Genomic DNA, 22,645 nt, shown 5'->3' with positions numbered 1-22,645 from the left:
GCCCTGACTGCAGCTTCCTAAGAGACCAAGCTGCCCCTGCTTCCTGGCCCACAGCCTGGAGACAGTAAGTGTCTGCTGTTTTAAGCTGCGAACTTTTGGGATCATCTGTTATGTATCAGTAGATATGATGGTGAATTGTGCATGTCAACCTGACTAGGCCATGGTGTCCCTGCTGGTTCTATTTCTCTGGAGAACCCAGACTAATACAGACTTTGATACCAAGAGTGGCTTTTCTTTGATACCAGAAAGTTAAGGATCAGTTTTCTGAATTGGTTCTGAGGTTTCTGGAAATGGCTCTCCAATCTAATTAGATGAAAAGATACTAATGACTGTATCACTAGAGGAGCACTTGAGAGGCCAAGATACGGTCTGGTGATACAGGTATGCAAAATGTCTGCATTGGGTACCCTTAATCAACCTTTCATTAGAAGTAAGGATCTGGGTGACTGCGCGTAGGGTACTTGCAAACATATTTGGAAGTCTAAAAAATATCACAGGGTTGCCTGGCTGCTCCTAGTGTTGCTGGACAAAGTCGAGAAGGAAAAGTGGGTTTCCCCAAGGGCGGGAGTTCAACTTTCCAGCTCAAGCCTCACCTAAGTAACCTGAAAACTTACTTCTACGTGACGTGAAGGATCTAATCTCCTATAGCTGCAAGGCTGAGGTTGCTTAAAATCAGCTGCTGAATCTCATCCTGTGATCAGCTGAATTACAACACAGTTAACTCACAGCCTCTGCAGGGTGTCTGTTAAATAGGGCATTGATTGGGAAACAGTGGGATCTTGTAAACTCTAATGTGACATGTGGGAAGACCCTGATGAAGCTGGAGACATTGAGCCCCTAAATTCTGATGAGTCTTCTTTGCCAGTGGAAGGAGACTCCCCACCCCCAGCAGAAGCACCTCTCCTACCTCCAAAGGTAGTAGCAGCCTCTCTACCCGCCTCTGAAGGCATTAGCCCTGTCTTGTCAGGAAACTGTATTGGCCTCACCTGAGGCAGTCGCGGTACCGGACCACGTGGACTCCTCTTGGGCCCATCCCCACTGCCTCTCTCTGCTTCTAGTCCTATAATTAGACTTGAATCCCATCAGGCTCCTAAAAATGAGGTCTAGATTGTCAGAGGCATGCAGCCAGAGCTGTGCGCCCTGCAGTATTCTCGCAAGGTAATTCGGGGAGGAAGTGGTGGCGGTTTCCAGGGCAGGAGGATGCGGTGCTATTCAGGCGTGCACGGGCCAGAGTGACCATTCTGAGGTTTGGGAGGATACAGCGTTGATAAAACTCACGGTAAAGCTCTGGCTTCATTTACGCATGCTCTAAGGAATGGTCACATTTCTAAAGCTTCAAATAAACCAAAAGGCCCCCCTAAAAGAAAACCTGCTAAGAAGAGTAGATGCCCAGCTCCCTCCAAGCGGTGAGAAGTTGGGGATAAGTGTTTCGCCATTTGGTGGGAAGATGGCTGTGTTTACCTAGCTACCGTTGCTTCATTTGATTTTAAAAAAGAAATCTGTGCCCTGGCTGGTGTAGGTCGGTGAATTGAGCGTGGGCCTACAAAAAAAACAACCACGGTTCGATTCCCAGTCAGGGCTCATGCCTGGGTTGCGGGCCAGTTCCCAGCAGGGGATGTACGAGAGGCAAGCATACATTGATATTTCTCTCCCTTTCTCCTTCCCTTCCCCTCTAAAAATAAATAAATTTTAAAATCTTTAAAAAATATATAAGAGAAAATTGTTTTGTGGTTTGCACTGGATGTGGAAATCCAGACCAGAAAATCAGTCTGATCTACTTTCCCCAAAGCCTAAAGTAGTTAATGGTACAGAACAGAAGAATGAAAATTAAAATACATTTCAACAGAGGAAAGTGAGGACTTCTCCAAGTGTCCTGGAAATAAACCAAAAAACATCAAGTCAAATCTGCTGCTTCAGGAACAATTTTGTCCCTGCACATCCCCACGCCACCCCCAGGCCAAGATCAGGACTGGGACCGGGAAAGCTGGTCTGAAACTTCACAGCCCACCGCTGCACCACTGCCACACTTCCTATCCGTCATGCTGCTGACTCCACTTCTCTGTGGACCACCAACAATTCCTGCCTGCCTCCCCCGCCCCGACCCTGCCCCAACCTGCCACATGTACAGAGGCTGATGTCCCGGGAAGGATGTTAATTCCTTGACATATGAGTGGCTGTCACACTGGTTCCTATAATATATGGGTTCCAAACAAAATTTTAAAAAAAGAAAGTGCTCCAACCTGAAACCAAGAAAGAGACGCAATGCTTAGTGGATCTCTTCAGATTTCAGAGGCAACACATTCCTCATTTAGGTGAATTACTCTGGCCCATTTACCCACTGACGTGAAAAGCTGCTAGTTTTGAGGGGGGGCCAGGAAAGAGAAGGCTCTGCAGCAGGTCCAGGCTGCTGTGCAAGCTGCCTTACTCCTCAGGCCATATGACCGAGCACATCCAATGGTGTCTGAAGTGTCGCTGGCAGACAGGGATGCTGTTTGGAGACTGTGGTGGGCCCCTTGGGGTGAACCACAGAGCAGGCCCTTTGAATTGTGGAGCAGAGCCCTTCCATCCTGTGTGGATAACTGTTCTCCTTTTGAGAAACAGTTCTGGGCCTTGGTGGAGACTGAATGCTTGGCCATGAGCTCCCAAGTTAGCATGTGATCTGAGCCACCCACCATGAACAGGGTGTCATCTGACCCACCGAACCGTAAAGTTGGGCGTGCGCAGCAACACTGCCTCATCAGATGGAAGCGGCATACGTGGGATTGCACCCCAGTGTGCCCTGAAGGCACAAGTAAGTTCCGTGAAGAAGTGGCCCCAATGCTGCTTCTGCTACACCACCTTCTCTCTCCCAGCCTGTGCCTATGGCCTTATGGGGAGTTCCCTGCAATCAGTGGGTTGGCAGAAGAAGAGTAGGTTCAAGTCTGGTTTACTAATGGTTCTGCCCATTAAACAGGCACCACCCAGAAGTGGACAGCAGAGGCACTACACCCATTTTTGGGACATCCCTGGGGGCGATGGGCAACTTCAAGCATTACACTAAGTTCACTTTACTTGGAAAAAGAAATGGCTAGACATGTGATTGTATACTCATTCACGGCCTGTGGCCAATGGCTTTGCTCAGTGGTCAGGGACTTGGAAGGGACATAATTGGAAAATTGATGACAAGGGAATTTGGGAAACAGGTGTATAGATAGACTACACTGAATAGGCAAAGAACATGAAGACATGTGAATCCCATATGAATGCTCACCGAAGGGAGACCTCAGTAGAGGAGGATTTTAATGATCTAGTAGGTAGGATGATCCTTTCTCTGGATACCAGTCAGCCCCTTTCCCAGCCACCCCTGTCATCACCCAAAGGGCTCACGAACAAAGTGGCCATGGTGATGGGAGTGGAAGATGCTTGCATGGGCTCAACCACATGGACTTCCACTTACAAAGGCTGGCTGGGCTGTGGCCACTGCTGAGTGCCCACTCTGCTAGCAGCAGAGACTAGCAGCGAGCCCTAGGTATGACGCTCTTCACTGGTGCACGCAGCCAGCTACCTGGTAGCAGGTTCATTACATTGGAGGGCTTCCATCAGGGAAGGGGCAGTGTTTTGTTCTTCCCAGGAGTGACTGTGCTGGCTGGGGGTTGATCCTGGCTGTCAAGGGAAAACTGGACTTCTACTCCGCAACAGAGGTGAAGAAGAGTATGCCAGGCACAAACATATAACACATTAGGGTAAGATTTCATAAAGAAAGTAGAACGCAAATATGATTTCAAGGAGAAAAGAATGATGTGAAACTTTTGACTATTAAATAAATGCTTGTTTATATATATTTTACATGGATGCTGGTAACTTTCAAATTGTTAAATTGAGTTTCTATTGAATTTATTCAAAGGACTGGTGTGTTTTATTGTCAATATTTATAATATACCTCAAATTATAACCACTTAAGCTTATGTTGAAACATTCTAGGTAACTTAAAATTGTGTAATAGAGTTTTAAAAAAATTCTTTGGAAGATTTACTGGCAAAAAGTTTGAAGACTACTGCTATAAACAACAACATGGAAAAAGGAAGAGGAAAGAGGTTAAAGATTTTTCATTTAAGTTATGCTAATTCTTAAAAACAATAGGGGAAAGGGCAATTATTCAATCTTCTGGCACTAACATGCTGAGCAGAGTCCAAAGTTTGAGGGGAAAGTGAAAGCTACTATCTTCCCTGTAGAGGCATAACCTAGAAGTTGAATTCATCTCTTTCTTCTACTTCTATCCACTAAACCTTAGTTCAGAGCCATACATAGCTATGGGAGAGGCTGGAAATGTAAATCTAATTTTGATGACCAAATGCCCAACTAAGAAAATAAGAGGTCTTGTTATTTTTACAACTGGTCATGCAGCTTTAGTTTGGTATTAATGATTTCCTTTCTTCTTCAATGTTCTGTTTCTTTAAGGACAGAGTACATGATAAGGAAAGCAGGAGCTTTCCTTATACCACTGCTTTGCATTCTCTTTCCAATAAATAAATTCCTGTTTGGAGGCAATATTGACTAAGAAAGAGTGATGGCATAAAGAATATTCAATAAGTACACAAATATTAGTGCTGGCAGAAGAATGATGGGTAGGGAAAGCCTATTCAAATGCAGAGTTAAGCATCTATTGCTGTGGTCTACATGATGAAAAGGGTCAGATAAAACCAGCCTGGCAGAAGGTAGCTGTCAGAATCCTAGAGGCATGGTACCATCCCGGTGCTAGGGTTTGCTACCTTGCTGGGTTTTAGGTATTCACCAGTGGTAGGGTTGGCCTTTGTGAGGAAAAAGCCCATCCCGAGTGCATGCATATGCCACGTTTGCAAGCAACTATTGGTACTTTGTTCGTCAGATAATTGAAGACACACCCAGCAGACTGAGGAAGAAGGATGACTGACATTCAGGGAAACAGTTCTCCTGTGCGTATGGTAACTAAGAGCCTTTCCCCCTGTAGGTTTGTGTCGTTGAATAAATGGGACATGGATTAGTTAGTTTGCCTTGTAGTAAAATAAAATTTAACAAGGCTTAAGTAAGATAGAAGTTTAACTCTTCCATGATAGTTTAAACATAACCAGTCTTGGGTTAGTATGGTATCGGAGATCCAAGTTTAACCTGTCCGATTGCTCTGTTGTCTCTAGCGCACTGCAGTGCTTTGATGGTGGCCAGATGGGAGGAGAGTTTGGGTGAAGACGTGAGGGGATTAAGAAGTACAAATCGGTACTTACAGAATAGCGATGGGGATGTAAAGTACAGTATAGGAAATGGAGTAGCCAAAGAACTTATACTCATGACCAATGGACATGAACAATGGTGGGGGGGACTGCCTGAGGGTGCTAGGTAGAGGGGGACAAAGGGGAAAAAGTTGGGACAACTCTAATAGCATCATCAATAAAATATAATTAAAGAAAAGAATACTGCATGCTTGCAAGCTTACAGTGGAAAAGATTCATCATTACATTCACATGTCGGGCAGAAAGTCTGAAGTCTGAAGGGAAAGTGAAAGCCAACTCCCTCCCCTGCTGAGGCAGGACCCAAAAGCTGAGCCCATCACTTCCTCGTACTTCCTGTCCACTAAACCTTAGCTGAAAGTTGTAGATGCTGCAAAGCAGGTGGGGCAGTTCAGTTGCTCGCTTATTTCAAGGGCTCAGAGCTCACATGAGGCTCATAGCTCTTCTGTTGGATGGTACAGACAGAACATTTTCATCCCTTGTAGAAAGTGGTATTGAACTGGCTCCTTGGGCTCAGACTGCCAGTTTATAGGGTACAGAAAAGCTCAAATAACAAATTAAATTAAATGATGTCATGAAGAACTAACCAGCCAAATGCTGAATCTGAAGCATTCTAATGGATAAATGACCAAGTTTTTTCAATAGTTAAATGATATTTTAAAAGGGTTTTAATAGACATAACATTCACCTGTGAGGAGTAATTTTTGAATCCTAATTTGAACACACCAGCTATAAAAAAGATAAATTTGAGATAGGAAAATATGAATATAAGCTGCATAATATGTTATTATGAAATTGTTAATTTTCAAAGATATAATAATGGCATAGTGGTTATGTAAAATATAAAATCCTTTCAGCTACAAAAGCATACTAAAGTATCTAGGATTTGCTTTAAAATATTTAAGCAAAAAACAAAGGGAGGAAGATAGGTGAAATGAGATTGGCCAAACTTTAATAACTGCTGAAGTTATGTGATAGGTACATGAGGATTTATTATGATATTCATAATAAAAATGAGAAAAAGAAATAAAGGTGGCAGCTGCTAATAAGCCCACGCTGATTATTGCTCTGCAGGAACAAAGCCTTGAGTTGCCAAATGTCTACATTTTTCAAGAGATGTATGTTAAATAACAAAATCCAATTGAGTTATTGCAGGTCTAATTAGCTTTTTAAAAACAAGTGGTGAATTGCACAACATCCAGTCTAGTAAGCGGGTAGGTGCCCCGAGGGGCTGTGCAAGGGGGAAGGCATTTTCCGGCAGAAGGAGGAGGGGCTGGGGAAAGGAAAATCACCTCGTCTCCCTTTCGGGGGCGAAAGGGTTTATGTGGCTGACGCCTTCATTGGTGCTGAGGAGAAAATTCCAGACTGACCGGTCAAGACTACATATCTAGGAAAGGTTAGAACTGCAATTAGTTAGGTATTAAGTTTTGGTCTGGTGATATGGGTTCAGCACAAGTGACTTAATGTTGGGCCTGTTGTCTCTCTTTTAACAAGTGAAAAGAGTTTTAAAAATTAAAGCTCTTGATTTCATACAACAAAAACAATGTGACTGAGCAAAACACATCTGTGGGCTGGAATTTGTCCTTGGGCCATCTGTTCCTGGTTTAGGAAAAACTTGTTTTGGTAATGAGGTGTTTTACCCTGAATTTAGAATGCATTCAAGCTTTCAAATAACTTCTGGAAACCAGCAGTAAAGGTTGAGCGTCTGAGGACAGGGAAGTGAGTGACACATCCCTGCTGCTCAGATGTGGCTCTGAGTCTCACTGGCCGGGGGGGGGGGGGATGTAGTGAAAAGCTTATAGCACAGCCTAAGTGTATTGGGGAAGAACAGGCAGAGATGCAGAGTTAGCCCAGCCACAGTGTCATGGCTGAATGGTGACCCCCCCCACCCCAAATGCACATGTTGAAGTCCTAACCCCAGTACCTCAGTATGTGACTGTATTTGGAGACAGGGACTTGAAAGAGGTAAATTAAAATGATTTGCTAGCGTGGGCCCTAATCCACTGTATCAGAAGAGGAAATTAGGACCAAGATAATCACAGAGGGAAGACCAAGAGAAGACAGAGAGAAGACAGCCATTTTGCAAGCCAAGGACAGAGGCCTCAGAAGAAATCAAACCTGCCAACACTTTGGTCTTGGGCTTCTAGTCTCCAGAATTGTGATAAAATAATTTCTGTTGTTTAAACCATGTGGTGGGTGGTATATTTTTATGAAAGTCCTTGCAAACGAATACACAGGGAAGCCTTATTTTGCTCAGGGAAATCTGTGAAAGGTTTTTAAAGCGCTACCCATGTATTTACAATAAAAGTCCCAATTTCCTTGTGTCATTTCAGGAAATTCTAGGTTCAAGGCACAGACTCTGCATCTCTCTAAGCAAAGTCATCTCTTCTATGACTTTAATTGCTTTCCATATGTTTATAACTTTGTTGTGGACTGTTCTGCCTGTTCTAGGGATTGTAACTCTACCCCTGTAGCTAAGGAAAAGTCAGTGACCTTTGGAATGCGAGCTGCAGGAGACAAAGCTTGTCTCTGGTAGCAAATGCTGCCTCAGTTTCCTATCCCTGCCCCCAAAGCATGGTCGGAAGTCAATGATGGGTAAGACCCCTCAGAGGAGGGGCAACCTAGGCCAGACACGACTACTTGGGAGGCCATCATGGAAGGATTCGGTGGGGGGGGGGGGCTGCGACAAAGAAGGAGCAATGGATTGCTGTCCCCCCACCCCCAGTTTTGACATAGCTCGAGTCCCCATGTTCTCTGGGAGAAGCGCTTCCTGGCTCTAATCCCCTTAAGCCTGAATACCTGATGTGGAGGGGTGCAGCTCCTTGCCTTGCTAGAGCGTGTCCTGGGGAACAGTCTGGCATCACAAAGACTTCCTGATAAACCTGTGAAATCTGCTCTGCTAAGAGTGCTTTCATTCATATGTTAAGGGTTCAAGCAGGAAACCCTAAAACCCCTGTTCCTGACAGACTCTGACTTGGACTAAGCCCTCATATTTCTTTGAAATGTTATCTACTATTTGATCCTTGCCCCCCCCCCCCCCCCCGTATTCCAACCCAATAAAAGCCTCTGGAGGAGGAGGCTCAAGGCCTTTTTCCCCTGAGAAACTGGCCACTGCTCAAGCCTTTTTCCCCTGAGAAACTAGCTATCTCTCCTCCCCAAGCAGATCACATCCTGTCTTAGGCATGCTTACTCTCTTCCGTGCTTGGCACGCTGGGGGACTTGCGAGGAAAGTCGCCCCCACACAACTTTAAAATCTGTCACTCAAGCATCATTCTTTTCTCTACACCTGACCATTCCACTAGCCACTAGACATGTTCACCTAGCTTTCTCCTAAACCCTAAGTGAAAACATCTTCCTGTTCTACCTACTCTCCAAACACACTCCTCTTATCTTGTTGGTTACTATTCTTCAGTTGCAAAATAGAGAAATTTGGGACTCGGCCTAGGCTCTTCCCTCTTCTTTACCACACATCTAATCCGTCACCAGTTCCAGCTCACACCCCTCCTAATAATCCTGACTCCCCTTACTGCGCCAACCTGCCTTGGTTCAGACCCTCACTCTTTCCTCTTTAGATTATTTCCTACTCTTTTTGGTCTCTCTCTTCTCCAGTCCTCCATTTTGCCTTGGAGCAGTCTTCAGAAAATGGAAATCTCACAATGTCATGTCTCTGTTTAGAATCCTCTAATGATATCCCATCATCCATAGCACAAAATGAAAAATCTTATGCCTGTCAGGCAAGGACCTTCCCCAAGAGGATCCGGCCTGCTTTCCTTGGTCTCATCCTTGCACTTCTCCATGTGTGCACAGTGTCACCATGCTCAGCTGCTAGGAGTTCCTCAAATAAGCCATTATTTCACAGGTCCTTTTATAGCATTCTCTCTCTTTTCCTTCCCTGTTTGCCCGGGGAGCTCCTGCACATTGTCGAAGACTCTCCATAGTCATCAGCCCCTTTACGGAGTCGTGCTCACCTGCACCTTCCCATGCACCTTCTATTCTTGAAGAAGGTTGGCGGAGACCAACCAGCACAGGCAGAAGACTAATGCCTGTAAACAGCTCTGCCTACCTGTGCTCTAAAGTCACCCAGAGGCACCCCGGGAAAGGTGCTGGTCCTACCAGGATGGCCGGTCACAAGCTGCCGTCAGAGGAACTGGGAGCCACTGGTCTGGCTGTGCGGCCACACCAACAGGCAGGCCATCCTGCTAATTTGAACTGTTGCATGAGGTCTGTGAATCCTTTTGGCGGCCCTCCCTTTGATGGGACACCTGCAGGCACACAATTAGTGTACATACACGTACCTGTGCCCAGGTCGTTGGGACTCTCCCGCCCCTGATGCTGTCGTATTGACGGTGAGCATCCTCACTAGAACGGACCTGCCTGTCCTGCCCGTCGCATCCCCCCCTTCACTGGGGCAGCCACTGTGATTGATCAAGAAAACCATCTGCTCCTCAGGTATCAGAGCTCCCTGCTCCCTGACGACTGCCCCTCCTCTGGGACTCAGGCTCTGGAACGAGCTGCTCCACACCCTCCTTGTCACTGGGACACCACCTCTGGAACAGAGTTGTCACTGGAGGAGTTGAGTAGCCAACACCAGATCATGGCCAGTGTTTGATTCTCCACGAGGGATCTGCTATCCGTCTCTTTTGGTCCTAGCAAAAGGGAAGAAAAAAATCTTTGGAAGCAAGATCTCGTTATCTCATGCCTTTTTGGTTTCCTGCATAATCACTTCTTGTTTGTTCTTTTATAATAGTTCGCAAAACATTTTTAAACATGCTGATTTGCCACCGCAGTGCTAAGTTGAGTAAATCATAGCAGTGGAAATCAAGTACTAGTTTTAATGTTTCAAGGCCCCCAAAACTAACCTGGGTTAAACAATAAAGGGAAGTTAGTGTTTTATGAATGGTAGCTGAAAAATCTGGAGGTCGGGCCAGCTTCAGGTGGGCTGGACTATGCCAGTGACTGCTGAGTCTTCCAGGAAGACCACTGCTCTCACTGAACCTCGGAGAGCAGATGGAGCACAGGGACACCAGCTGACAGCAGCCGGAGGATGCTCCATGGTGTCTCCCTGGGGGTCAGCCTAGGAAGAAGTAGAGACCTGCCGCTCCGTCTCAGAGCATGGGGAACACGGGACATTGGGTATTTCCCAGGACCTTGTCTGCACCTGGCAATGACATACGGCTCTGGTGGGCCCACACCCCACCTCAGAGAATCTGAGGAAAGGTGCGAAGCTCTGAAAAACGGCTTTTACTTGGGTCATTCCGACAGAAAGTGAGTTACATAAGACAAATAGTTTAATTAGTTGGACTGGACTATGTTGACTAGATTGGAATAAAATTTACCTTTTCCTTCTTACTACTCATTGCATTGGGGGCTTATTAAAAATATCAGCTAAGTTATGGAGAAGTTTTTAAAGGCCACATTGTTTACTGAACATATGATTATATAATGAGTAGATTTGTGACCTCACTGTTAAGCTTATTTTGCTATTAATAAAGTATGAGTGTTCACGAAAAATTTGCAAAGTTGTAAAATGTGATTCTTATAGAAATATTTTTATAAATTACTGTAAATATTTTTATAACTCACCTTCCAGTGTTTTTCTGAGTAGATTTACATAGTTGAAATTATGTAGGTTTTTTAAAAAATATTTTATTTATTTATCTTTAGATAGGAAGGGAAGGAGAGGAGAGAAATATCAATGTATGGTTGCCTCTCATGAGTCCCCTGCTGGGAACTGGCCTGCAACCTAGGCATGTGCCCTGACTGGGAATCGAACCGCGAATGTGTGGTTCGCAGGCCCGTGCTCAATCCACTGAGCTACACAAGCCAGGGCTATGTATGTAGGGTTTTATTTCTTTCTTGTTTAATATTATATCAAAGCACTTTTCTTTATCTCTATACATATAATTTAAATGAGTATATTATTCCATTTTATAATACCTCGGAATTTACTTAATTAATCTTTTGATGCTGTATCATATTCCTTAAAGAAAAGGAAAAAGTAAAAATATGTCTGTGTTGAAATGTACATACAAGTTACAGAATAACTTTAATTATTTCTTATGCTATACTGATTCTTTTCCTGAACTTTATCTTGGTTTATAATGAATCATATTGAAATGTTGGTCCAAAGTGCCTAATAACCTCTAAAAATGAAGTGTCACGTGCCTCAGCAATGCTGAAGTTGTTCACCTGACCAATGCGACAAAGGCAGATCAAAGGACAGGGGAAAGTTAGCTGGTGAATGTGGGTGGAGTGGATTCCCAGGTAGAGCCGGGACTCCTGGTAGGTCAGTGGACTGGATGTCTGCCCTGCTGTGCTTGTGCAAACTGACCAGGTCTCTGCTATAATCTTGCAGACTAACGAGCTCGCAGAAAGGATTTAAAAAGACCAGAGAATGCTGGAGCATTATTATTTCCATTTTTTTCTTTTAAAGCACACGCAATCTCTCCTAATTGCTTTTAATAGATGGTTTTTATAAGGAGAAGTATGTATGTGTATGTGTTTCAGTGTGAGTAGTGTGTCTTTTTGTGCGTGTTTGAGAAGCACTTCCTAGTTTTGCACTCAACAGCATCTCCCTCAGTGTGCTGGCCTCAGACGGCTTGGCTGACTCCTTTTCCTTGCCAGAGGTGAAACCAAGTGCAGAAAACAGTTGACATTTTCCATTTCTTTGGCACAAATGACCTGGATCCTGAATTTCACTTGGCTCTGCATAACTAGCTACATAAATGTGCATATAAAAAATAAAATTGAGTGAGAAAAGAATGGGAACATATAAAATACTGTCTTTCCTTTTACTTGATGAAGCAATCAAGTTGTTCTCTAAATATTTCCATTGTGTAAATCAGCAGTATTTCATGGGCATTGTGTTGCATTTCTGGTCACATATTTAACTGCACATCTCCAAAATGGTAATAGTTACAAGGTACAACAACATGTAAAAACTGTTCTTAAAATTTGCTTCTGGTAGCGTAGTCGTTATGTTGTATGGAATCTAAATTTCTTATTTTAGCACTGACTTCATTCCCATTCGGGAAGAAGTTTCAAAAGGAAAATATCTAAAAAATGGTCAGATTTTCCTGTAGTTGAATTCTGATTCAGTATGTAGGGTCCAATTATAATGAGAGCTGTACTCTGGCCCACTTATTAAGGTCAGCGAAGATAGAATTCTATACATCTTAATCAAATCTCCTGTGACTAATTCAGTCCATAGGATTATGCTTGTCAATATTTTACATGAGGCTTCCAGTAATAGTGCTCATCCTATCAGTCAATATCAAATTAACTCCAAGATTACTGAAAATCTGGAATAAAATACTGAATCATTCATTTTTACTAGCATAGGTAAAAAAATATGTATTGCTCTGGAGAAATGACTCTTGATTTTTTAATGTAAAATTTATGACATGGTTGGAACTGTGGAGAAAGCCCTGCCCTCCCCTCCACGCAGGAGGAGCAGCTCAGAGAAAACAACCAGCAGCCGTCATGCCTGAGACATTGGTGCACCCTTGGCTTGTATACCTGAGGCTGCCTGGTCCCAACTCAAGTTGCGGAAATTCTATTCAATGTAATGTCGAACTAACGCTTCAGCTTAATAAGCGTTTAATGAGCAAAGCACAATGCCAGTTTGCATTAAAAGGGGACAGAGAAGTCTCATAAAATCTACGGACTGCAGCCAGGCCTCACTGGAATGGAACACGGACCAGACAGCTTCCTCCTCTTCCCCAGACTCACAAATCCTCTTCCGTTTTGTCCTCTGTTTCTTTTTTCTCTTTGCCTTCATGGCGTTCTGGCTCTGCCATGTTTCTGCTTTGTTCCGCTTCATGTCGCCCTCCGGTTTCTCCTTTTACTTGCTTGCATGTGACCCGTCAGGGATAACCCCAAATGACTGCTTTGGATCCTAAGTCTACATGAATCTTCCAGTTAGGTTTAGTGCATTTACATTACGGTGTGTGTGTGGGTTTGTGTTCAGTTTCCAAAATCAGAAGAAGAGAATCTCATTGGTCTACTTGAGTCAAGTATTCACTCCTGCTCCGATCGACTCTTGCCACAGCAAGGAGGGTTCAAGGGTCAGGTATAATTGGGGATGTTCCCTTTATTCTATGCACTGCACAGGTAAATTATCCAAGAAAAATAGGATTGGGAAGATGAGCAAAACGCCAGTTCCGGTCCCTACATTTCAGTCTTATGGAATAGGCCAATATACTTATGTATGTATCATTTTAGCCCAGGACAGATTGTGATAAGTATACAGAAAGATCCTAAAATATGGAGGAAGGCAGGATCGAGATAACAAGGTTGTAGGAACAACTTCTGCGCTTGTTGGACACTTGGTATATCAGTAATGCCTCAAATAATAGCCTGGAGGTGAGGAGTGAGGAATGAAGCCCACGGAGATGTGGTGCGGATGTAGGTCTCACTTGAGAGGCAGCTGGGTGTCTATTCTTCTGCAACAGGAAATCATCAAAGGTTTGTGGTCAGAAGAGTCGCATGATCAAGTCTGTGTTTCAAGAAGATGTCTTGGGGCATGGTAGATCAATTTAGCGCGGTGTGGGGGTGGGAGTTCCTGGAGGAGGACAGGCGCTGGGCAGATCAGCAAGGCTGCATGAGGTGTGCCAGGGTCCGAATTAGGACAAGGCCATGGACGACAGTGCTCATGAATAATTAACATATTTAAGAAAGATGATGTAGCTTTACTGTGGAATGTATGAATAGTAGCTGGAGTCTGGAATGCTGGCAAAATGTTAAATATTCCTAATAAAATCTGACATGATTTTCAAATAGTTACTTTTTAGGTGTAGGGAAGAGGAAGACTATGAAGATGGTGAAGTGTTATAATGGTAGGTTTTAGTTAAAAAAGTACTTTCTGTTGGCCCTGGAGGACTGCTGCCAATGGTCAGGATGGACGCCCCTGCTCGGTCCACACCTGGTGCGTTGGTGCCATAGCTGGTGTCTCCATGGGGGATGAGGAGCCGCACGGCAGTGATGGGGTTGGTGTGAGGGGAATTGGAGCTGTGCAAACACCAGTGCAGGGGACACAGTGTCGAAACTCGGATCAAAATGCTGATGAGAAAAGAAATCCCAGGGGCCGCAAGTTGGAGAGTTCCATCAAATGATAGCATCCTCGTTCTCTGGAAGGTGGTATGTACAATTACCTTTAATTATTTTAGAATAATTTTCTACACACCTAGATACTTTCTATCAATCAGACCATTTTCTCTATCTGGAATACTTTTCCTTTACTCATTGTATACATGAATTTATTCTAAATTAAAGCGACATATTCACATACCACATAAATGCATTCTTCTCTTAAACAGTACTGAAGTATAGAAGAGGGTGGATTGAAAAAAAAACAGAATTATCTTTTGGAAGACAGGCCCTTGTAATGCAGGCTTCCCCCACTAGGGGAGTGTTCTAGGAACCCATCTGTATCAGTGCACCAGCTGGCGTTGTTGTGAGAGGCTGCGTTTGGTGTAAGTAAATTTTTTGGGAAGACTCTTTCATCATGTTTTCCCATTTTATGATGATGATGGGTGATTTACAAACACACCTGTCCACACAGTGCTGAGTATTCAGAAGTTTCTGACCCAAAACGGTGTGACCCCTGTGCCCCACCCTCCCTGTTCAACTGATGTCACCCTGAGTGGCTGTTTTTTGTTTTCCCAAATGAAAAAACTCCTCGAAAGCAAACATGCTGATGTGGAAAAGGTGAAACAAAAAATGGCAGACGCACTAAAAGGCATCAAAATCAATGAAAACTGTTTTGAGCAGCAGAAAAATGTCTCAATAGGTGTATTGCATAAAATAGAGAGTACTTTGAAGGTGACTGAAAGTTAAACTTGTCAGAATAAATACACGATTTTTAATGAATAAATTTTAGTTTTTTGGGTCCCCCCTTGAATATAAAATATTTCCCTCTTCATGTAAAAAGTTTGGCGTATCAGCGTGCCAGCTGAAAAGGCATGTTTCCCAGGCCTCCTTTCAGCCACGTGTGGCGTGTGATAGTTCTGGCCAATGAGGTACAAGTTAGAGTGTCTTAGGAGACATTTTGGGAGCCTGAAGGTGCTCCCACCTGGAGAGCTACCTTTGGACGTAAGTGGCCAAAATAACCCCCTTTCTTGTTTGTGTCAGGGTTCCTGTTCTAGGCAGCTACATACTGTGTACTTGCAACCTCTAATATTAGTTCCACCCCAGAGATAAACATTCTTAATTTTTAGTGTATGTCTTTTGTCACTCATCTATAGTCATGCATTAAATTTTTATTTATTTTTCCCCAAATGGGATAATACTATATGTATTATTCTGAACATTCTTTTTTGACTTAATAATGTGACATCTTTACATGTCAGCACAAAAAGAGTTATCTCACCCTTTTAAAAATATTTTGAAAAAGATTTTCTTTTTTTTCTTAAAAATGACGCTTGCTTATTCAGCAATGAGGAAAAATTGGAAATAAAAAGCAACAAATGTCCTTAAATCCCACTGTGTTGAAGTAACCAGCATATCAGTGGTGACTATTTGTTCTGTTAGGGTTATTTGGAAATAACAGGAGTCATTCTCTCTGACTTCCGCCTGCATGTATATGTGTACGCACATCCACAAACATGCACACACACAGAACAAGCATAGGCACAGGTGCAATCATGCACACACATGCAAACATACACAGCTACTACACCTGGAAAAAGGAGAGAAGTAACTCACAACATCAGAACCTATTGAGAAGTTTTTAATTTAGTTGAATTAAATAGAACTAGTACAATGCTTTTGGAAGGTATGACTAAAATAGACATAGAAAACCAAAGATATACCCAGATTCAAACCAGATACTATTTTAATATCCACAAGAATTATAGAATTAATAATAAGTGGTTGAGACCAAAACATATCATATTAATATTTTATTTAGCTAAAGAATTTGTGTATATTCAAAATTATGGAGTTGTAATATTAGTAAGAATTTTACCTATTAAATTAACAAGGTAGTCTTATGATTGATTATAAATTCAGTTCTAGAGTTTAAGGCTGATTCAAATTTATGAATTTAAGTAAAAATTTTACTGTTCGTATATATATTAAATATTCAACAGGCCTTAAAGTTTCAACATAATTTAAGTTGAACTCATTTAATTCATAAGAATGACTTAATTACTTGGGAATATTTGTCATTCAGACAATTGAAGGACTTAAAAAGAATGCATTAAGTGTATAAATACAGTTTAAAATATTTAAAAGAATTTAATTGAGTTAGAAAACTTAACCAGCTGTTAATTGAAGGTCATAAAAGTGACGGTTCAAATCTGCTAGGCTCAGAATGGAATAATGGGGTTTGTAAGCTGAACTTAAATGTTTAAGGAAGAACTAAGTTAGACTTTGTGAATTAATAAATTGATTTTAATTTTTAAAACCAAGTTACCTCTAAATTGCTTTTTGTGTGACTACAAAGAAATTCACAGTTATGCAAGGGAAAAAAGCTGAAGTGAGGGCTTAAAGAATTGTTGAGTTTGGATAAACACTTCTTTACCTTTAAAATATATTGTGTCTTATATCCCCTAAGGCAAAGACAGAAGAGCATAAAAACCATTAAAGATTTATAGTTATGTTTTTAAAATAATGTTATAATTTTAGCACTGAATGTTTTTCTGCTCTGAAAGATAACAGAACTAACACTGGTAAGACAGGATGAACAACCATCCCTTCTGACTTAAAAATATGGACCCTCAGTGCTAAAATCAGTGTCCTTGGTCACCTTTGTGGAAGGCATGGTTAAACTCTCAATTTTAACACCTACATTTGAGACTTAAGGCTTCAACTTACTATCTATTTATCATGGGCAAATGACTTATTTTTGTGCCTCTATTTTCTTCTCTGTAAAATGGTGATAAAGCAATGAATATCCCCAGATGTTGTGAAAATTAAATGAGTTATGATATGAAAAGCACCTACAATTGCACCTGGGATGTAATAAACACTAAGTATTACCACCTGCTTTTGCTGGGGCCTCCCCCACCCCTTTTTTTTTTACTGTGTTTCTTTTATTCCTTTGCTTCCCCAGCTGTTAAACCTTCATTTTATACTTAAATAGATCTGATGATTACTACCAGTCCTTTGATCATGGCTTGTCCAGTTTTGACATTTTTTTGTTTTTGTCTTGTTTTTCTTCTCTTGATTTATTTCTTGGTTGACTGGATTTTATAATCAAGTAGATTATTTTTTTTAAAAAAAGAAGCTCATAGGAGCTGCATTCTCCAAGTTCTTTGGTCTTTGAAAATGTCTGTTGCTTTGCCTAGTGACCGAGTGATATTCTTGGCTGGATGTACTACTCTTGGGTTCCTTTTTCTTTCAGCTCTTGGAAGACAGTTCTCCAATTCTTTCTGGCACTGATGTTTGCCATGCCAAAGTCTGAGGCCAGCCCGACTCTTTTTCTGTTATAAATGCATTGTTTTGCCAGAATGCCTGAATATTTTTTAAAAATTTAATTAATGTTTAAAATTCTTAAAGCTTAATAACCACATTATATCTTGATCTATGTCAAGATATGTCATTTTTTTCTTATAAAATATGTCCTAACTACAGGTTTATTATTTCTTATACATCAGTGAAATTTTACTGTATTTTATTTTAAGTACTTTTCCCGTTTGTTGAGTTTTATCTTAGGTCACCTGTTGAGTATCGAACAGGTCATCTTTGTCTATTCTTTATTTTATTGGGTTCTCTGAAATTGCTTTAATCTCTTTGCCTGCCTCCTCAGCATTCATTACGATGTTCTCCAGTCTTTCTTGTATGCCATATATCGGACAGTGCTAGGCCTAACTGATATAAGTTTCTTCTTTTTCACTAACAGGACCCCAGACATACGACACAGTTCTGGCCAAAGAGCTATACGTGTAAGTCTACCATGTGGCATTTAGGAAAACTCCTTGTAAGTCTACACGTGGGATTTACGTCTGACCAAACAGGCGTGTCCCCTTTTTGTTTCTTTCTTCCATTGTAGATGGGAATACAGATGCAAAGCATAAGGAGAAGAGCTAACTTGGTAGTGTGAGGTGTTTGCAAGGATGAAAAATATGTGCCAGAACTAGCAGGCTCATTGATGGCTCTTTTGAAGAATCAAGAAAAAACCACTACCGCAATTTATTTAAACAATTGTTTAGTCAAGTTTTCTCTTACATACAGTTGAAAATAATTCCTACTGACACAGGCCATTTACTCAATATTTAATTCTTAGCAATGTTAAAATATGGAGTACTGTATTCATTTTTGTGTCATCTTTAGTTAGAGTCGTCCTAATCTATTTTGGGGGGGTTTGCTCCAATTTTGATATATGTGCTACTGAAGGGAGCAGAATATTGCTTTTTCTTTAATGGTGAAAAATATTTAAAAGGAAAACTTTTTTAAAGATTTAAAAGTCAGGCCGCCAAGATCAAGATCACCCTCAGTGATGACTGCCTGAGTCAGTGGGGGGACCACCAAAAGGGGGAGAGATGCTGTCGGGGGGCCGTTCTCCTCAGCGAATCCAGTGCTCTTTCCACCAGGCCATCGTTGCTATTTTCAAATAAGACGACCAGGTGTTGTTAAAAAATTATATGCTGTTTCCTATTGCTTGTTAGGAAGTAATCCAGAGGCTCGAATTCAGAATTTGAAATGAGTTTGAAATCACCCTGATAATATGCATATTGGATAATACATTTAATAACAGATAATTAAAGCAAGAAAGCATGAAATAGTCCAACTCATAAAAAGGGACTATAGTCGATATTGGCTTAGGTTTTGGAACAAACCTATACCTTTTGTTATGACTGAATTAGAGTTGCCTGGTGGCTGTGCCCAACTTAATTAGCACTTAGGCAGACACAGTCACTAACTCCTCCAGGTCCCCAGGACACTGCTTGGTTATTGCTTCCACTTACTATACTAAGCTCACTGATGGGTAATGCCTTGCAGCGCTGAGAATACCTGGTCCTAATAGGTTTCGACTTCTACATGATTAGAAGGAGAAGCAATTCTAATTTAGTTTCTCGTTCGTTTTAACTTGAGTTAGCAGATGTTCTATGTTTACTGCGGTCAAATACATAATTTGCATTATGGGAGAGCCTATAATATCAATTTGTCAGGGTCTTTTTTTTTTGTTATAATGTGGCTTTAATTTCCTGCAAAATGTTGCTATAAAAACAGGACACATTTACTTTGTAATTCATGTAGAATACCCCCAAAGCAAAAGTGTGCTCATAAAAATCAAGCAATATTTTAACATTAGTTTTGGTTGAAGAGAGAGTGAGGGAAGTAGAGGGAACGAAGTAAGGAAAGGGCTACAAGGGGAGTGAGGTGGACAGTGAAGCTCTTGACCTGCCCTGGAGGCCACAGCAGCTCTCCATGGGGATGGGTGGGGCAGGGGAGGGTGGGGGAAGCATGCGCCTGGAGAACGTGCCTCTTTCTAGTGTAATGTTACTATTCAAAAACGTGTCTTGTGTGTAAATTTTTTTCACAGGCATGTAGGTGCTGAAGAAGATTTTTGTGCAACCACCGTCTGGACAAATGGAGGGGGATGCACATATCAGCACTTGAGTTTTGTAAGTGCGTAAACTTATCTAGGGTGGTAGACCGTATTTAGAGTTAATCGAACAAAAAAAAAGTTTGTTATTTTAAGCCTCTGAAGTTTGGGGGGAATTTTTAGTGCAGCAATAGATAACAAACACAATGTATATCCTAAGATCGTTTTGATGACTAGATGACAAGTGAAAAATACATATTATCATTATGATAATATGTGTTTTATCATATTATACCAGGACTCGGGTGTACCAGGACTCTGGTCAGGAAGTTACTTCTTTTATACGGATTGCACAATTCTGTTCATGTGTTCAATTTTTGGCACTCTGACAACTTTTAGCTCTTGTTTTTAGGTTCTCTGAATTCTTCTGCCACTCTTAAGTTAGGGGTTACAAACATTCCTACTTTCACTTCACATTGGGAATATAATTGGCAAAAATAGTGAATTTCTAGATCTTACAATACACATAAAATACATTATGTTGAAAAAGTATTCAAAGCTCTTTGAACACTTGCATATACTCATATAGATGAATAGGGAAAAAACTGGTTTTTGGCTCATATGCTGAAAAGTCACTTTAGCAAAACGCACATATGCTCTGTAAGGGTTTACTATACTTTTCAGACCATAAGACGCATCTAGGTTTTAGAGAAGGAAAGTAGGGAAAACATTTTGAAGCAAAAAAATGTGATAAAATATTTAATAACATACATAACATAATATTTCACCAATGTAAATGTAAACAGAACTCAACAGCAGCATTAACAACCATTATTCTTCCCAAATTGGGGGCGGGGATGGGGGGAAGTGTGTATTATAGTCCGAAAAATGCAGTAATTAGAGGGTGGTTACTTCTATAATCTCCTGTATCTGGGCCTGAGTCTTAAAAACTAGGGGTCTTATCAGTAACAACTTCACCTTTACAGATATTGGTGGATAATGCTCACAGGATAGTATTTTAATCAGATAAAGCCCAGGTCGCCCTAACACGATTCTGGTGGAGGCTGAGCAGGCCAAGAAAACGAATGGAGAGAGCTGGATGGGGAGCTCAGGTCCTCTGGGGGCTGAAATACTCAGCCCCCGCTGTGTTCTCCTGCAGGAACGTGAATGCCGGGTTGCCCGATTCTCCCAAGTTTCAAGAGAAGATGGCAATCTGGGGAGTTGCTTATACTTAAAATTTAAAAAGCCCTCTATTTAAAAATATTGTATCATTTAAAAAACACAGATCAAATAAAATGTCTGTTGAGCCATTTCCCAGGTACCGAGAGATGAGCAAGAAGCTGGGTGTATGGTAGTAATTACATCGTGGACTAAGTCTGTGCCTCCTGGGAGTTTCCGAAGGTTGTGTTGTGCACGTTTCTAGGTGTCAGGTAACAAGTGCGTGGTTTCTGTGAAAAGGCTGGTGCTGTGCTGCCTCATCGGGCAAACTCAGTGGTTAAAGTCTTCTCACCAAGGGCTCTCATTCATCCAGACGAAAACTAGTGAAAATTTCCAAGACAGACATTTCCCCTGAGTCTGTAACCATGTACAAGTGAACACACAATGGCCTACAACCATTTTTACTGGTAAGGAGAATTCAGAAAGGTTTTCAGCTGATTTACTGACAGGAACTTTTGGCAAGCGTCTGATTTCTACATCAAAGTAACAATCAACAAGGTCATTATTCTTGTTGTTGATGTGTTAGAAGTTTGTGTTTTTTCTAATTAAGAGATTTTAAGGAGCTATTCATACTTTTTCCTTTTCTTTTTCTCACAATCTCATTTTATTAGTTCTTTAATTCAGTGAATTTAGAAAGAATTTAACAAAGAAACCAGGAATCTGTAGAAAACAATTACAAAGCTTCAAAAGTTAAACATATTTCTTTTAAAAATATTTTATTTACTTATCTTCAGAGGGGAAGGGAAGGAGAGAGGGAGAGAAATATCAATGTATGGTTGCCTCTTATGCATCTCCCGCTGGGGGGAACTAGCCTGCAACCCGGGCATGTGTCCTGACTGGGAATCAAACCGTGATCCTTTGGTTTGCAGGCCCATGCTCAATCCATTGAGCTACACCAGCCAGGGCTCAAATTAAACATATTTCTAAAATTATTACCTAAGCTTTTGTTTTTCAGGTTCCAAAGGTTTATTTTCTTCTTATTTTTCCAAAAAGTTTCCAAAAATGTTCTATACAAAAACATATTAATCACACACAAAAAATTTAATTTTTTTTTACAAAGAAGAAGAAGAGAAGAAATAAAATTGAAAAAGAAAGGAAGTGGAAAGGATGTACATAAAATTGTTAATCGTGGTTTTCTGAGCTAACTAGAAGGAGCACAAATTAAAACTGAAGTGTATCATTCATACTTCTACTCACTCAAATTATATTTATCACTACCACATTATGACCTCCAACTGAACACCTGGGCAACTCCAGTGGTGTCGAAGACAGGGAGCTCCAAGGCCCTGGAAGTATCGGAGTAGAAACCAGAATGTCACTTTTTAGGGAGATGATTCCCACCAAGCATGGTGGGAAGTAGGACAGAACAACTTCTCAAGAATCTTCTAAATGTTGAGTACTGGCTCCCTGAAAATACTGCCGCAGCAACCTATTGATGAAACAAAGCCGTGTTCATTGCAGTAATAGAGGAGAATTATCACTGTTTCAGAATGTGGAGAGCGAAGGAAGGATATTTATGAAGTTTTTAGGGTATGGTTTAAGGTGGGCCTTAAAATGCAGGGTGTGGGAGATGAGGGGGAGGGCCTGGGGATGGCAGGGGTAGAGGGGAGGGCTTGATTAAAACTGGCAAGGTCCCACAGAGTAGTTTACATTTGGCAGCTCCAGGGAGGGGCGGGTTTCAAAGCAAGTCTTGGAG

The 22,645-nt window shown here is 41.6% G+C and overlaps 1 pseudogene; it reads left to right on the top strand.

Annotated features, from left to right (window-relative positions):
* Positions 1 to 798: 798 nt before the first annotated feature.
* On the top strand, positions 799 to 2,049 carry LOC119046046 (survival motor neuron protein-like; annotated as a pseudogene).
* Positions 2,050 to 22,645: the final 20,596 nt, after the last annotated feature.

This window comes from Artibeus jamaicensis, unplaced genomic scaffold (genome assembly GCF_021234435.1).
Source record: "Artibeus jamaicensis isolate MK-2021 breed Jamaican fruit bat unplaced genomic scaffold, CSHL_Jam_final scaffold_474, whole genome shotgun sequence".
NCBI classification, from domain to species: domain Eukaryota; kingdom Metazoa; phylum Chordata; class Mammalia; order Chiroptera; family Phyllostomidae; genus Artibeus; species Artibeus jamaicensis.
Note: the sequence above shows the minus strand (reverse complement) of the source record. Positions and strands in the feature narration are given on the sequence as shown.